General features: G+C 40.0%; 4 pseudogenes; 3 read left to right on the top strand and 1 right to left on the bottom strand.

Moving 5' to 3' along the window:
• Positions 1–3,997: 3,997 nt before the first annotated feature.
• LOC125594551 lies at positions 3,998–5,832 on the top strand (annotated as a pseudogene).
• LOC125575177 lies at positions 5,339–10,509 on the bottom strand (annotated as a pseudogene).
• A 2,488-nt stretch (positions 10,510–12,997) lies between these two features.
• Positions 12,998–14,951, top strand: LOC125594553 (annotated as a pseudogene).
• A 243-nt stretch (positions 14,952–15,194) lies between these two features.
• LOC125594552 lies at positions 15,195–16,335 on the top strand (annotated as a pseudogene).
• Positions 16,336–16,808: the final 473 nt, after the last annotated feature.

Below are 16,808 nucleotides of genomic sequence, written 5' to 3'. Positions count from 1 at the left end.
ACAAGCAACAATACCCGAGTTATCAAACCCAAAGCTCTAAAACCAGAAGCTCTAATACCACTCTGTTGGGGAAAGCGGACACGAGGCGCAGCGGAATGTAACGGTCGTAATCCCCTGACCTTGTGTGAACCTGTGAGGAAAATACTTCGACGATAGCAGGATATAGTATAAGCAATAACTAAATGAGACAAGCACTTTTTACGTGGAAAACCTCCTCGATGTGGGAAGGAAAAACCACGGGACTGTAGTCCACTCAACAATCCACTATATAAATGTATGTGAGTACAAACCACGTCCTCCCTGTTCAACAACCTGAACAGAACAAAGACTCAAGCTACAAAGAGCTACCTCTAACACAAGAACAACAACAACAGAGAGAGCAACACAAAGCTTCAAAACCAGCAGCAACCAAACGACCTCAGCTCACAAGGATTCCGGTAACCAGAGACTAATCCCACCGTACAAATCCAAGATAGACCAGTCAACAACACCTCTGCCAAATTTCAGATCAATCAGAGAAGATCTCACCGTCGGATTTACCAAACACTCAAGACAGCACTGCTGAAGAACTGTGACGACCACCTTCACTAAATCCAGACAACAGAAGATCCAAATGTTAAAATCCAAATCCCTTCGGTGAACCTTTACCCACTGACTGAAGAAGCTTCCCACAAAATATTCCCACAAAATATCAGCCCGATCAGGATCCGTTTGACCCTTCAAATCTGCCTTGACAAACCCAGACGAAATTCTGTCACCTTCCCTCTTTTCTCTCTTTTGTCTTTTTGTTTCTTGTAAGTCTCACCATAAAAATTAGGTCAAAAGACTATATATATGTGTCTCACTACCCTAAGAACCTCCAAGGCCCAATACTAATCTCATGGACTAATACCAATGACCCAACTTCTAAGTTTGGTTATCACCAACCAAACCCAATGGTTTCCTCCATCCAGAAGAACCCAACAATAAAAAGAGAAGATCATTTGCTTGCAACTCAAGTTCTAGAGACGATGCTAGAGGAAGTCAACTCCCACAAATCGTTTCCCAACCTTCATCAACCCAGTTTAAATTTTGATAGTAATTTTTTGATTATGTGTATGGGTTACTTTATATATATATATTGAGTTTTGTTTTAATAATTATCATGAAAACTCATTGGAAATCCTTTTAAATAATTCTGCATAATTATTAAATTCTTTAGTTCTGAATAACACTATATTAAATTGAATAACACTATGTTTTGGGTCGTTAAAACACTATATTTAAAATCTATAATGCATAAAAATAAAATTCAATAACACTGAATTTCAAAATAAAATTTATACTTTTAATACATAACAATATATTATAGTTTGATTTACTCTTTAAAATTCATCATTCAATAACACTCCCTAAAAAATTTCTAAATCATCGGTTGGTCAAACTGGATTTAATTTTACCTGTTTATGAATACGTAAATAAAAATTGTTGTGAATTGCACTTACCACTACCACTACCAGGTTTTAAAATCTGGGCACAAGATCATTTCTAACCACATCCTATTTATTATTGCAAGCTTCATCTTGAAATATATTTTTTAATTGCAAGCTTCATTTTGAAATATTTTGTTCTCAACCATATTTTATTGTAATTTATAAAAGTAAGATAATCCTAAAGATGAAACAATTCTTTTTTTTTAGTCAACAAACGGCTATTCTATTACTCAAACTTGAGGTGGTCTGGGTAACCAGACCGGAATAGAACAACCAATATAGCACAAAGATCTATGAAAAGAACGGACATTCCTAGTTAAAGAATCAGCAATTCCATTTTACACCCATTGGGAAGTAGTTGATCTTGAAGTCCGGAAAGCACATCTGGAAAATTTGAATGACTTCCAGATCGGTTACGAAATTTGGCCACGCTTGTGGGTCTGCTATCATTGCAATCAGGTCCTTGCAATCCGTCCCAAATCGTTGACATGTCGAGCGCTGTAGCATGCTCTCCATTTCTCATCTTAAAGCTTCCAGATCAGAGTGAATGCGGTCTCACGCCTCCTTAAGTTCCGTGTCCCCAAAAGTTGGATCTTCCCCATGTCATCCTTCCACACCCATCCAATTCCACTGAATTGATCCGTGGAGGTCCATAAAACCATCCACCACACAAATTTACCCAAGCTTAAGGCTTGTGTATCTCCAACGATTTGTGCATGTGGAGGAGCATGTATAGTTACCTTTGCATTATACCAGGCTTGGCACTCACATTCTGCATATCTGACTAACTTCAATGGGTCCGTATCTATACCTCTGAATAGCTTATCGTTCCTGGCCTTCCAAATGTACGAGATTATCCAAAGATATGAGTCTCTCTTATCCTTTGGCTCCATAATACTATTCTTCCTCCAAAATAGATAGACCATGTTGGTGTAGATACTCGAGAAAGGGAAGGTCTGAGAGCTTGACAAATTTGATGATAATGCACATGCTTGTAATGCCGGTGGCATTCGAAGATCGCATGAGTAGTAGTCTCTTCTGGCTCTTCACATCTTGGGCATGGTTATCACATCGCATATTGCGTCGCACCAGATTCCTTGACGCCGCTACCTGCTCTGAAATTAATTTCCATATAAGATGACAAATCTTTTGTGGTGCATTCACTTTCCAAGCAAAGCCTTGAAGTTTGGCTATGATGGCTTTAGAACTTCTTTTTCCTCGACATCTGGCAGTATATTTGTAACTACCCAATATCCATATTTGACTGTATATTGACCATTTTTGGTGTAGCTCCAGCAAAGTATCCCGTCGATGAGTAAGGCTTATGACCAAACTCTGAATCATCGGTATATCCTCTTGGTCTACGTACTGTTCCATCCCACTCTTTGATTCAAATTCAATAAGACTATTGACTATATTTTCTTCATTGTTTTGTTTTCAAGTAAAAAATGTATTTTATTCATTAATTTTTTGTAGAGTAAAAGAAATGTAGTTCATATAAAATTCAACTATATTTTATAATTAATCTGTTTTAAATTAAAAAAATACATTAGATGCTCTAAATGCATTTTGTGAATATCATGGATAAGAACATCTTCGATGTAAAATTATATTTCTTTCCTCCAATATGGAACAAAATGAAATATGAAATAAAAATGTTCTAATCCAATTTTATTTCTTATTCTATAATAAAGTAACAAATAAACAAAAATAGATTATTCTATAAATAGAGTAAACTTCGTTATGGAGTGGGATAACATGTAGTCCATATTCTATTTTACTCATTTTTAGAATTAAAAATGGGATACCGAGAGTAGTGGCGCATGCAAAATTATATGGACACGTGTATCTTACAACGACAATTCATACAAGCCCAATATATAGGTAACTGGGCCATAAGCATAATGGGAAAACTATGTCGGCCCATCATTTTATTTACCCTTTTCTGTTGCTCCATCTCCATTATATTTATTTTCTTTTGACTAAAATCTCCATTATATTTTGTCAAATTAAAAAAAACTCTACTCTGCTAAAATAAGCCAGAAAGGACAAATTGATTGTCATGACAATTAAACATGATGATCTCGTACCAAATCTGTTGAATAAGATTCCAAACAATATAAGCCGGTCATGATCTCTATTTATCTATCAACCACTAAAGCTTGTACTGTCGCACCATGATAATTGTCAGTACGAACGAATATTATTTTACCCGTCCCTAAACATTACCCGATCATTTGAACCATTTGTTAAAAGAGTAACAAAGTCGTACTCTGATTTTTCTTTTCATCTAAAATGATAGTGATGTAATGTAACGTTCCAAAACATGTGTGTTTTTCAAAACAAACAATGATCGTTCCTTTTGAATATGTATCACAAATACACAAACAACCGAATATAATAAGTGTACTACTACATTCTCTAACTCTTCTTATATATATACATATATAGATATATATATACATATATATATCATTCACCAGCATAAGCTTCCCTTAGTACTTATTGGCTATTGAAACTGAAAGATGTTTGATGTGTGTTTCACCGGAGAGTCCGTAGTCAAAGCTTCCGGCAACAACCTGAGAGATCTCATAGCCTTTCTCTATCAAATCTCGACCTTCTTTCCGGCCGTTTTCCAGTGACCTACTTTTACTTCTACCCCAAGCAACCTCACTTGGTTTCAACCTTTGAATCCCTCAAAGCCTCTCTCGCTGAACTCTAAACTACTTCTAACCCTTTGCTGGTCAGATAGTTCCAAACGAAACCTCTCATGAAGAGCCTATCATCCTCTGCAGCAACAACGGAGCCTTGCTAGTCCAAGCACGAGCCAACACCGACCTCAAAAGCCTGGACTTCTATAACCTCGACGCATTTCTCCAGGCAAAGCTTGTTCGAGTTAACCCTGACTTCCCCTTTCAGATTCAAGCGACAGAGTTCGAATGTGGAGGCTTCTCTCTAACATTCACATTCGACCACGCGCTAGGAGACGCTAGCTCTTTCGGCAAGTTCCTCACAACATGGTCAGAGATATCGAGGAAAGAGCCGGTTTCTTGTGTACCAGACCACCGGAGAAACCTCCTCCTGCCGCGCTCACCTCCGCATTACCACCCTCTCTTAGACAAAACATTCATCAAATGCAGCGTGGAGGATATCAAGAACATACCAACGCCCAAAACGCTCATCAAGCGTCTCTATCACATCAATGCTTCGAGTATAAACGCGTTGCAAGATCTAGCTAATGTAAACGGAGGAGCAGGACGAAGATCGAAGCTTTCTCTGCTTATGTCTGGAAGAAAATGGTGGATTCTATAGAGAGCTGTCACAAAACGTGCAAGATGGGTTGGCTTGTTGACGGTAGAGAAGACTAGAGACCGTTACCTCTAGCTACATAGGAAACGTCTTGTCTATAGCTGTCGGTGAAGCCACCATCGAAAATCTAAAACTAAACCATGTCTCAGAGATAGCAAAGATAGTGCATGAGTCGATTACTGAAGTGACAAACATACTCATTTCACAGATTTGATAGATTGGATCGAGAGTCACCGACCTGGACTGATGTTAGCTCGGGTGGTTCTGGGACAAGAAGGACCAGCTTTGGTCTTGTCTTCAGGAGACGGTTCCCTGTGGCTGAGTTGGATTTTGGTTTTGGTGCTCCTGTCCTTGGAACTGTATGTTCAACGGTTGAGAAAATAGGAGTTGGTTACCTCAACCAGCGACCTAGCGCCTGCAATGATGGCTCGTGGTCCGTCTCTGCTATGGTGTGGCCTGAACTCGCTGCAGCTTTAGAGTCTGACTCTGTTTTTTCAGCCGATGTCTGCTAAGCATCTTCAACTCCAGACCTGACAAAGTAAGCCTAAAGGAAGTAGTAGCTTTTCAACGTTTTCTTTATTATGTCGTAAGCTTATGGTTACAATAAGGCAAAACCACCATGGAGCCTGAGTTTTATTTTTTTTACGCATTATCTACACACTATATGTTACAACTGCAACGTAAACAAAAACAAAATCAGTCTATGGTCATCGTGTTTTCAAGGTTTCTTCAGATATTTCTTGGCCTCTTCAGAGAAGCTTCTGGCGATTTCTTTGTTGGAGAATGTTAGAGGAAGCTCTTCATCAGCCTCACTTCTGTCTATCCAGCTGTGATGTCTACTCGAGTCCTTTGGAGTATTGTCTACATCGGTGGACTCGGTGGGCGAGTTTGGCTCGTCTGGTAACTCGCGGTACAAGTGTTTAATTATGAACAGAGCAGTATCGTTATCTCTCCAATAGTTTCTACACAATATGTAACACCCCCTTTTGAGTTCTTGGCTCTACACGTAAATGTAATGTTTTATTAATGATAAGTTATAACTTACGTATGAGCTCCTATGGCTTGTAGATACGGATGCTCAAAAGTTTTATCCTGCATCGCCCAAAGAGACCGTTTATTATTATGTGCAAACTATCATGTTTTAGCCAAATCCAATACAACAGAATAATAAAAGGCTGTTAATTAGGTGAAGATGCAATAATGGTTTAACCTGTAGCATGTGATCTATTCGACCATCTCGAGTTCCGGTCAACCTTTCCATCATTAAGGAACCATAGGACCTTCCATCCTTTTCGTCATCGGTTCTTCTTCTTCGACTCTGTTCAAGTAGACAGATTCATCGACGCGGCCAGTATAAACTTGCAAAGGAAATCGAACTTTACCTTCTAGTCTATCCGAGCTTTTGGATTGGCAATAGTGAGAACTCTCGTCTGCATTGAATTAAATATACGAGTCTTGTGTACGTTGAATCACAACAGATAACAACTTAAAATCATAATACAAAATGAAGAAAACTAGTTAGAAGTCTGAGGAAACACCCCGTACAGAATCAAAATGATTCATTACTCTATGTGAACGCGCTGCAAATCCTCTTTGAAATCCTACAGAATATTACATAAGCAAACGAATTAGCAAGAGGAAAAATAAACAAACACTGAACCACAATATTTTAATTACCTGTAATCCAATATGCAACCGCTTGCCACCTCTGTGATAGGGAACTATAACGGGTCGTCTGGGAAGGTACTCTTTGCACACAAGTGGCTCCACCCTGCGTGCACACAAACACAGTTTTGGTTTCACACTTGCAAAAGAACGTAACATAGAGAGAGACATATCATAAAATAACTAGAGAGACAGAGAGATCATAAACTAACCTATACGCAACAGGATCATAGGGGTGAAAAATGTTGAACATTCGACGACAAGCTGGCATCTCTTCAATAACATTCTCCTCTTCCCAGTAATCTTTCCCTTACCTAAACATGTTGAAACAGCTTTTACACTATACTGACTTTGCAAAGTAAAGTAGACAAGCGATTCAATAACAAAGCAAAGGCATTACCTATCCCAATACGTATATTTCGAAGGGCGAGAAACACTCCAAGAGGAGACCCAACTGCAAAGAAAGTGTCAACCTGAGTAGAACATGCAGTTCAAAATTAGGATGACATTTGCTTTCAGTGTGGTATCTGCTTGAGATATTGACAAGTAAATTATACGATCCCACACCTTGAACTCAAGCTTTTGGTACTTGATATAAGGAGTAAAGCTCGTAGGTCCACTGGCATCTTTAGTTAGGGCCTTCTCATTGATGTCTAGCTCAGGCAGCCAGATGCCTTGGCTTTTTCTGTTGATAACACCATTTCATACAATCACAACGATGTACATGAGATAAGTGCACCAAGTATGGAAAACATAGAAACCGAGTCAGAATTAATACCATCCGCCAATACTCTGGCATTTTCTGATTGCAGTTGCGCTACTTTTGACCGCAATAATTTAACCTAGGATAACAAATTTCCCCATTAGTGAAAAGATTTTAACTCTTTTTCTCTTTTGGTCAACCAGTAAAGAAACTGGACAACACTTCAACCTAAGGGAGTATGAGATGCTGTTAAACGCAAATGTTGGAAGCATGCAAGAACCAAAACTCGATAGTATCATCAAAGAACTGAAGCTTAGAACTTAGAAGTGTCATGTTTACCTCTTCTTGTAATAACTTGATTGTGTCCCTCGTTATTAGAATCGCCACATTTTATCTCCCAAGACTGTTCTGGAGAAGAGGAGGAAGAACCAGGTGATCTACAGTCAGCTCCATCTGGTCCATCCTGTGAGGAAACAGCTCCATCTTCCTCGCTGCCTCTTCTCTCCAAGCCCACGTTATCCACAGCAGAATCAGAGACAGCTGAATGAGCTTCCTGAATGATGTGGTGATGCTCCAATACCTTTGATTCTTTATCCATCGCGTCATTATCTTGACCTGTGGTTTCCTCCCGTGTTATTCAAAAGGTTAGATTTCTCTGGCTCAAGATTCGATGGTTGATGCGAGCTACAAGGTTTGTTAGCGCTTTCTGGAATTGGAGGAGATTCTTCATCTGGAAAAAACCTCTTGTATACTGCATCCATCGGAAACGGGGACGACAATTGTGCTGATGACATAAGATGTCGTAGGAGGAAACGCTCCCCAGAGAATGTCCATAGATGGATATCTGTAAGAAAACGTGACTTCTTAATTTAATGCGAGCTTACAATAGTCACAGGTTGATGAATGAAAAGACTAAACAGATGGGCACCTTTCCATCATAGTCCGGGTTCCGCTTTATAAATTTGAGATACAGTCTATTCAGCTGGTTTGAAACCTGGAAGATGTATAGGAGCACACATTACAACAATGCAGAAGATGAAAGTAAAAACGTCTATTTTAATATTAAAAAACTTCGCACTACTGAAACAAAAAGAGTATCTTGCAATAATACCGAATCAATTATAGCCTGACAATAAATGGGGCTCATGTAGTATAAACATCATGAACAGTTGCGCTCAGCATCTCCCGCAGACGCCGTACACCTTCTAGTGTACATTTATCAACAGCAGCTTCACCACTTAGCTTTAGACCTTTTCTCCACTACAAAACATTGAGAGAGAAAGAATTTGTGAAGCTAGATCATACTATACAAATATAAACCAGAAAAGTGTGTTATATATACCTGGCATGGATGAAAAGGACTCTCTGAGTTCCACGCTGGTGAGAGGTTAGATGACGTTCACCTAAAGCTGCTGTGATTTGACGGAAGTTTCCAACGTCGTCAACAAGATTAGACTTCTCAACTTTTTGGCCGATACCATGAACCATAAACACAAGATGTCGAACAGGGACCTGGACACAATAACACAGAATAGAGTTGTTTCAGGGAGCTTGAAAATATTGAGACATTAATTTGACAATAGATATGAGATGCTCTATACTAGACATACTTGAGAACAATAGTCGTCCATTTCTTCCTCTTTCTGTTGGCGTAGTTCTTCCTGTGAACAGAAGCACAAGAAATATGATTCACTTTCTTAATCAGTAAACGCTGCTCAGCCAACTTTCAAAATTTCTGATGAGAGCTTAGAAAAGAGATGTGAGACTTAGTTCCAAAACATTTTTTAAGAACCTGTGTAGGTTTAGGAGAGTAGGAGCCAGCATAACCACGTCTCAGCTTAATTCCATTCCCAGTATAGCCAACAATGCCAGAGAATCCAGGGATCAACATTAAGCCAAGCTTCCCAAGTATCATCCTCCCCGGTAAATAGAGCATGAAGTCCCTACATTAACGACTTAGGATCATATAATTAAGCTGAAAATAAAAGTACATTTTTTATACATGAACTATAAACACGTACCAAACTGGAACCCTGCAAATCAACTCGAGCTGCAAAAAGACCAGAGGGTTGGAACCTTCTTCTGCGCCAGACCTGCGTGAACGAAACCGAACTGAATTGGTGCTATTGTCTTATCATCAACATTTATATCAACATTTTCCAGCAAAAAGAAAAAGTATGAACTGTTTCTGGTGGCCAACCAGCTGGTTATAATATCGAAATGTATTCACCAGAAACATATCTAACCTTGTTACGATACGCAACCTCCAATTGTTCAGCAACCGTTTCAGGAATTGGAAGCCAGTCTAGGCCACCTTTACGAGCAAACCAGTGGCCTCTAAGCACACGCCTATTATCCCCGTTCCAGTACACGGAAAACAATGCCTCCTCACCAAGTCCACCTGCAGCATTCCGGTTCCTTGGTCAGAAAAATGGATTGAAACATAGGACTCTAATGGTTCAACAACGTTATAAATCTACATGAAAATTCAAAAACACTCTTTGAATCTGTGTCCAAAGAGAACGGTGATACCTCATAGAGCCCACCCTTAACAGGTACACCAACTCTCTCTCCTCTCAACATCATATAGACTGGATGATACAGAAGCTTCTGGAAGAGTTTCCATTGACTGCTTGTTGGATTTCTTTTTAGAATTAGCTTGTGGTATAGGGCCTACGCTGCATTCTGCATACTCTTTCCACCAGAATGACAGCAGCTCATCCTCTCTCTATTGCAAAGAGGAGAAATAAGCAATCGTCACAGTTCCATTCAAATTTTGAACCAAAGAGCCACCAGAATTCAAGAAGTTTAGAAGAAGAATAAAGGAGAAGAACCTGGAGGAAAGAAGCCTCAATGGCAAGAGAATCCCTCATACCAAAACGGAAATACTCACTCTTTCCTACTACGTCAGTGCGAGGTACTGAAGCAGCTAACTCTGCACAAAACAACAAGAGAGAGAGAGAGAGAGAGAAAAAAAAAAAAAAAAAAAGAATCACTCTTTTCTTCTCCATTGTCCATCATTACATAAGACATTGGAAGCTTGAGCAAGCTAATAAAGACTCACCGTTCTCAGCTAAAGGAACCTTGCAGAAGTACCAGCGAACATCACTGCCATCTGAAGGGCTTCTGGTCTGAGCGAGATACTTTTGTCTGCCATGGCATTGCTCAATCACATCTTCTAACCTGGCGATGTTGGAAGGCGTGTTCTTCAACAAATCCGGGAGGTTGTATTAACCGCCGGAGTACTTCTTTCTGTATCTTCCATCTGATCAAAACCACAGAAACCTTAAATCAGTAAGTTTGGATCAACAACTAAGTCTGATCTCGAATCAAATTCGAGTTCCCGGTAACCAAAAGCCCTACATAGAGAATCTAGAATCTGATCATACCGAGAACAAAAAAAGCTTCAAGGAGTCACGAGAAGAGGTGGCGGAAGATTTCGACAGAAGAAAAAACAAACAAAGGTCGTGATGACAGCTGGGAAATCGATTTGAAGGTTTGTTTTGCTGAAAGAATATTCGTGAGAGACCCAAACTTTTGTTTAAGCGGTTGCGTGCACTGTCATCTCTCAACTACTGCCACGTCAGCGCTCCGCAGCCGGACCCAATTTTGGATATTGTTATTTTTTTTCAGGTCGGAATAAGTTTAACGAAATTGAAAATTTAGCAAAGACGAGACGACCAAAATTGCGCAGTTAAGATCTAGCCCCATGGTTCCGATCGAATTCTTCATATTTGTAATTGTAATCATCCAACTCTTGTTCTTCAACGGTGTATAAGGGCGGACGCAAGGCTAACGGTACGGGTCATGTGCCCCCGACTGATTTTTCATTTTCTTGTAATAATTAGTACAAATCTAAGGGTTGTTTCTACTTACAAAATTATGCAAAAACAAATGTGCCCCCATCTAAATGTAGTCCTGCATCCGCCCCGAACGCATTGAACTTGTAACGCTAACGATCGACAAAACCAACCATACATCAAAGCCAAACCCGGTTATTAATTTTACCTATATTCTATAACCAAAAGTTATCTGGATTAAAACTTATGTCACTCTTCTTCTGAACATTTCTTAATAATCATATGTACTAAGTTCTCACTGGTCATTACTACTAGTGAAAACCCTATCCAAATCAAAGTTCGACCCATAATTAGCTAATTAAGCAACCGATACACACGTATACTTGTTCCGAACATGAGAAAAGAGGATTCGAACCACCGAGGAAGGTGAAGCACATGTCGCTTTCTCACTAATCTAGAGAGGCCGCAGCAATTACTCATGTTGGTAAATAATAGTATGTACCAACTTCAGGTAGAGGTCGAGTCTAAAATAAGCGATCCTAAAAAATAAAAAAAAATAAAAAATAAGTGATCTTAATTTCTTTAAAAGGTTTTGCTTTACAGAAACCATGGATTACATACGTCAACTGATGCTTAAACATAATGAAGGACAAGCCACACCAAATTTTACCCACTTCAATTCATGGAATGTTAGACAATAAAAGTTGGTTGATCTAACCACGTGACGTGATATATGAGGATTAGCAGCTACGGTGCAAAGATTCTAGCACCCACAACGCAATTACCCAACTTGGATTTTCTATTTATTTATTTATTTATTTTTTTGCTGATTTAAAATAAAAAATAAAATGAACCAATCGCGGGCCGCCACGTGTCAGTGGAGCCCGCGAAACAGTGCAAAAGACGTCTCTTATTTCGCGACGGAAAACAACGGTCTCCCCCTTTTTGGTGGGGCCCACAACTAGTGTTGGGTTCGCGGGTCAACCCGCCCTGACCCGCCCCGCCCCGCCGCGGATCGAATCATTTTTTCGATTCAAAAAATCGACCCGTATAACCCGCAAACAAAAACTTTTATATCCGCCCCCCCCGCCAAAACCCCCGGCTAACCCGCCAAACCCCGGGTAATATTAATTATATTAAAAATAGTTATTTTAATTAAAAATGATTATTTTCTAATTATATAATAATTATTTTATTTAAAATAATTATTTTTTATTTATATAATAGTTATTTTTAAAAATACTATTAAAAAAATATATTTATAATTAAAATTATACAAATATTTATTGTTTTTATATATTTACGAAAAATGTTTTTTTTTTTAAATATTTTTTTTTTTAATTTGCGGGTTGGCGGGTACCCGCGATTCAAATTCGGCTGACCCGCACCCGCCCCGCTCAAAATAATCTCGACCCGCACCCGCCCCGCGATTTAAAATTTCAAATGGTTCGACCCGCACCCGCCCCGCGGCGGGTCAAACGGGGCGGAGCCCGCCGGCAATGATTAAATTTTCCAGCTCTACCCACAACACATTTTCCCCTAAAACCCACTTCATGACTTCAAAGTACATTAAATACATGTAAAATACTTGCAATTAAATACCACATTGTTAAAATAAACTGATAATAAAAATTAAATACTCAATATCCCCCGGCCCACTCAAACACACAGTTAAAAGCAAGTCCACTTTAAAATAAACTGTTTCCTATTTTAACCATAGTAGATTTGAGAGATTCACAATCACCAAAAACTAATACTAAAAATAATACAATAAATAGTTTAAATTTTTTTAAAAAAACTCAATTCAATTGTCTAAGTTAGATTTTTTTTCTTCATTCTCTGATTACCGCAAAAGAACCACTAAAAACAACATTTATTTACTGAAGTGGGTGCCACACTCACCGGAAATTAATAGATAAAACAGATATAATTTGTTTGATTGTCAGAAAAACCCGAAAAGCCCTTTCTTCAAAAGCAGTAGATCAACAACTTGACGCTTTTTCCTTTCCACCATCACCGGTCAACATCACCTCACCGTTCCCACCATCACATTCACATCCATCTTCTTCGTATATGAGACCTCGTATCCGAGATGCCTCTGACAAACTCCGCCCTACCCGATCCTCCTTCGACGACGACGGTGAACCAAAGTTTCACCGGAAACACCCTCCGCCTCTCCGCACCATGTTCGGCCGATGGCGGAAATGGACTGTCCTCGTGGCGGCGATCTGGATCCAGGCTTCGACTGGAACCAACTTCGATTTCTCGGCCTACTCATCCCATCTCAAATCAGTACTCGGAATCTCTCAGGTGAGGTTGAATTACCTCGCCGTGGCTTCTGATTTGGGAAAAGCGTTCGGGTGGTCGTCGGGGATCGCTCTAGGTTATTTCCCTCTCTCCGTCGTCGTCTTTTCGCGGCGGCGGCTATGGGTTCGTTGGCTATGGTGTTCAGTGGTTAGTCATCACCAACGTCATCGCTCTTCCTTATTCTCTGGTACGTTCTTCTTGATCCATATCAAGAATCAAGAATCAAGAATCAAGAAATCGTTTTTTGACTTAAAGAAGATCACTTTCTCATATGTATAGGTGTTTCTGTGCTGCTTGTTGGCTGGATTGAGCATATGTTGGTTCAACACAGCTTGTTTCATCCTCCTCTATCCGTCACTTCCCGACCAATCGTGCACTCGCTTTGTCTCTAACGGTAAGCTTCAATGGAATCAGTGCAGCCTTATACTCGCTCGCTTTCAATGCACTTAACCCGTCATCCTCAAATCTGTACCTTCTGCTGAACTCTCTGGTTCCTCTTGGTGTCTCGTTAGCTGCACTCTACCCTGTTCTTGTTAAACCATCTCTAGACCCTACACCAGACAGTGAATCACGGCGACATGACTCCCATGTGTTTGCCATTATGAATGTCGTAGCCGTCGTTACCAGTTTCCACCACCTTCTTCTGTCTAGTTCCAGTACCAATGTGACTTCATCAGCTCGTTTGCATTTAGTGGGAGCTATCTTCCTTATGGTTTTCCCCTTATGTGCTCCTCTTCTCGTTTATGCTCGGATTACTATTTTCCTGACATTAACCAACATGACAGCTCTGGCTATGTTATGCTTAACATAGACGAGCTCAAGCTGCAGAAAGCATCTGTTACGGGTACTGCCAAGGAAGGGAACATAGTGAGGCTCGGTGATGAACACTCGTTTGGGTTGCTCATAACTAGATTGGAGTTTTGGTTATACTACATACTACATTCGTACTTCTGGGTGGCACGATTGGCCTTGTTTATAGCAACAACTTGGGTCAGATTGCTCAGTCTTTAGGACAAAGCTCGACAACACTCGTCACAGTCTACTCTTCGTTCTCCTTCTTTGGCCGGTTGCTCTCTGCTGCGCCAGATTTTATCCACAAGTAAGTTTCACTTTTTAAGATTAAGAACTTCTGATGTGAGATTAGGATCAAATGTCATTGATAGATTTTGCATCTTGCAGGAGGTTTCGTTTAACAAGAACCGGCTGGTTTACAATCGCACTCTTGCCAACCCCTATCGCTTTCTTTCTACTAGCGATATCATCCTTACAGCAGTTAGCATTGCAGACCGCAACTGCTTTAATTGGTCTGAGCTCAGGATTCATATTCGCAGCTGCAGTCTCCATAACATCTGAACTTTTTGGACCAAATAGCGTAGGTGTTAACCACAACATTCTCATAACAAACATACCAATCGGCTCACTCCTATACGGTTTCATCGCTGCATCCATCTACGAAGCCAACGCAAACCTGAGATTAGAACTGTGGTGTCTGACTCGGTCGTTTGCATCGGAAGAGATTGCTACCACAAAACGTTTGTGCTTTGGGGTTGCTTGTCTCTTCTTGGTCTTGCTTCAAGTTTTCTGCTGTACATGAGAACCAAACCGGTTTATCACCGGCTTGAACAAGACCGGGTTTCCGTAACGTCATCATCGTACAAGGATATTGATTCAATGTAAATCAAATTGTAACACAAAGACCACAATCTTTTCTTTTTTAAAAGCCACAGAAAGATTAATACATTTTGTTCTTGTTATCACATCATTCTCCTAATGAGAATCTTTTTGCACAACATAAATTAAAATGTCGATTAATAAAAGTAATTAAACACGCATTTGAAGGGTCCCCACACTGAAAGCAGGAAAGAAAAGAGTGATCAAAATTGACGCTCATCATGAATTAGCCGTTGTGGAGACTTTGTCATCATTTTTCTCTCTCTCTCTCTCTTTTTATTGCTCAAACGGAAGTGAAACCCTAAGAAGTTTTCATTTTGCATAGTTGATGGCGGATTTTGGGTATCTATCGGATACGGACGATTCAGCAGTGGAAGAGCTGATATCGCAAGCGAAGGAGCTTTCAGCTTTGGAGCAAATAGCAGCCATCAATTGTTCTAGCTTCACCACCGACTCTTCTACTCTTCCCGATGATCTCGAATCTCGTTTCCGTCGCCTCAAGTCTCTTCCTCCCGCTCGACCCGACCCGTTTCGTCTAAGATTAGTAAGAAGAAGGATCTCACGCACTCCAAGAGCGTGGTGGGTTACCCAAAGGATGCAGATTTCTCTGGAAACCCAGTTAAAAATGTGGTTTTGATGAGGATTCGAGTATTTTCAAGCGAGATCTGGGAGTGAATTCGGGTTTTGAGAGAAGCTCGCGAGCTGGGCTTGACTCTGATGGAAGTGGAGATTTCTCTGATTCTGGAAACATCGGTTCGAGTAAGATCTTCTCGCCAGCTAAACAAACCCAGAAGCTTCCTAAAGAGAAACGCAGAGTCGCATCCTCTTCTGTTGATTTAGCGACCCCACCGTCATCGGATTCAGAACCGGAAATGAGATCCAAGTCGAAATCAAGCTCATGGGTTAAGAAGTTGTCTCCATCAAAGATCATTCGTTACATTTGGTCTTCTCCCAACAAATCATCATCCGCCAAGAAGAAGAACATCAAAGCATCAAATCATTTACTGCATCTGGTCGCGCATCTTCTGATGTTGATTTCGACGACTTTCTGTCCGATTTAAATGCATATTCAGTCGAGGACCAAAGGAAGATGCTGAAGAAAGCACTCAAAGAACAGCAGAAGATGCGCAAAGAAGCTGCTCAAATCATCAAAATGACCAGAAAGGCTTCTGCTAGATTTGATTTTGATGATTAATATTCTTCGCCTTGTTGTTTTTGAGTTTTGAGAAAAGCTAGCAGACGCACATTACCAAAAATAATTTATTTACCAAATATAAATAAGTTCTCCTTTAATTAATAGTACTATAATCTATTAAATTTTCCTTTTCCAACAATTCGTTTCTGTTAGTTATATTCGAGTTGTATTATTTCCAATCCGAGTTAAATCCAATGTGGTTTTTTTTTATAACACTGAGAAACAAAGTAACAAGGACAAGTACGATGTTCACAAAGAAAACACCGAAAATAAAACGACAAAGCTGAAACAAAAGATGCCAGTAAGCATCCAAGAAAGATGCGTAAGAAAATGATAATGTAAGAGGAAACATATAAGCGTGTAGGGTGAAATGTTGACCCTTCCTCTAGTTGGAAGAAGCTTCCAGGGCCAGCAGATGGTGAAGCCAAGCAGGTTCATGCTGTGCCATGTATGATTGATAGCGCCGATCTCGTGTTACACTCACGGCGATAGTTGCAGCTGCCTCATTACGTTCTTGCAAGGCGTGGTTAAGGCTCCATCCATTAATCCCATTGAGAAGTTGGTTTATAGATTGCACCACACCAGTAAACTCAAGGTGGTGAAATGACTCAGAAAGGACATTATGGAGTTGTTCAGATGAAGCTTCGAAGATAACGTTGACATGGTGAGTGTTATGCATGCATTCC

Source organism: Brassica napus (genome assembly GCF_020379485.1).
Source record: "Brassica napus cultivar Da-Ae chromosome A9 unlocalized genomic scaffold, Da-Ae chrA09_Random_17, whole genome shotgun sequence".
NCBI classification, from domain to species: domain Eukaryota; kingdom Viridiplantae; phylum Streptophyta; class Magnoliopsida; order Brassicales; family Brassicaceae; genus Brassica; species Brassica napus.
Note: the sequence above shows the minus strand (reverse complement) of the source record. Positions and strands in the feature narration are given on the sequence as shown.